Here is a 1,531-nt window from a genome sequence, read left to right as displayed (position 1 = left end):
AGCAGCAACACGCTACTCGTTGGTATTTTGTAATAGATCAGAAATCGGCTAGAAGCTCACCACGTTAAATTTTTAACATCGATAGCTCTAGAATCTCACCATTTTTTAACAGCGTGAGCGCAGAGTGGCGCAAAATTAACAGAAATTGCAATTGGAGCAATTGGAAATGTTAGCATTTGGTCGGAAAATAGATGCTGCAGGTGGATTACAACAAAGCTTTTTCTTTTGTTTGACATTTTCGCCAATTCGATTTCTGATTGAATTGAATTCCGTTATAATGTCAAACACAAAAGGAACAAGTCAACGGACTTTTAGTTTCCAGAATTTATTCTGGCGGCAGCGTATTTTTATAACGCGATCGAATCGTGAATGCAGAAAGTCGGTCCTAAACGCGAAAAATGGACGGAAAAAAGCGAAAATGTCGTGTAATCGGTTGCGTAAACCAACATCCAAACCTACGTTTTTTCAGGTTCCCGCTGGACAAAGCCGAAGCAGCCAAATGGAGGGACAACCTGAGGATTAGAGCAGAGGAGAAGCTTCCACCCACCTACTCCCTGGTATGCAGCCAACATTTCGAGCCGGAAGCTGTGGGAGGGAAATACCTGAAGAAGGGTGCCCTCCCCACCCTCAACTTAGGTGAGTAATTTGTGCTTATATATATGTATGTACGTATGTGCACGTACATGTGTGTTAATTTGGAGTTACTTTTTTTTGCTGTGAAAACGATTTTTTATTAAAAAATACATTTTTTTTCAATGATTTGTACAAAAAAGTGAATTAAAATCGAAATGCTATATACAATTTTCTGATATTTGTGATATTTTGGGAAAATTTTCAAATAGAAAATCCAAAAGTGTTAAAATTTTTTGTGAAAATAATTGTTTTAGTAAAAAAAATTTAATTTTTTTCGGTGATTTGTGCAAATAACGTGAAATTAAATCGAAAATATTATATAACATTTTCCGATTTTTGCGATATTTTATTAGTAATTGCAAATATAAAACTCCCATAAGTGTGCGTTTTTTGTGAAAACATTTTGTGATTAGAAAAATCCTATTTTTCCTGTGATTTCTACATATACCGTGAAAATAGATCTAAAATGTTATATAGTATTTTTTCGAGTTTTGTAATATTTTGTTAGATTTTCAATTACATTTATTGGTGGTAGTTTTTCTTTGTAAATAGCATTTTTAGAGAAAAAATAATAATTTTTTCGGTGATTTGCACAAACAACGTTAAAATAAATCGAAAATATTATATACAATTTTCCGATTTTTGTGATATTTTGGGAAAATTTTCAAATAGAAAATCCAAAAGTGTTAGATTTTTTGTGAAAATAATTGTTTTAGAAAAAAAATTTCGTTTTTTCGGTGATTTGTACAAACAACGTTAAAACAAATCGAAAATATTATATACAATTTTCCGATTTTTGTGATATTTTCAAGAATAAAACTGTATTGGTGTTGGATTTTTTGAAGGAAAAAAACCAAAACCTGTGAAAAGAATTATTTTCCTTTTTTTTTGTAGAGAT

The sequence above is a fragment of the Rhagoletis pomonella genome, unplaced genomic scaffold, assembly GCF_013731165.1.
Source record: "Rhagoletis pomonella isolate Grant_MI unplaced genomic scaffold, Rhpom_1.0 Rhpom_scaffold_00005, whole genome shotgun sequence".
Taxonomy (NCBI): domain Eukaryota; kingdom Metazoa; phylum Arthropoda; class Insecta; order Diptera; family Tephritidae; genus Rhagoletis; species Rhagoletis pomonella.
This window is presented reverse-complemented; position numbering follows the sequence as displayed.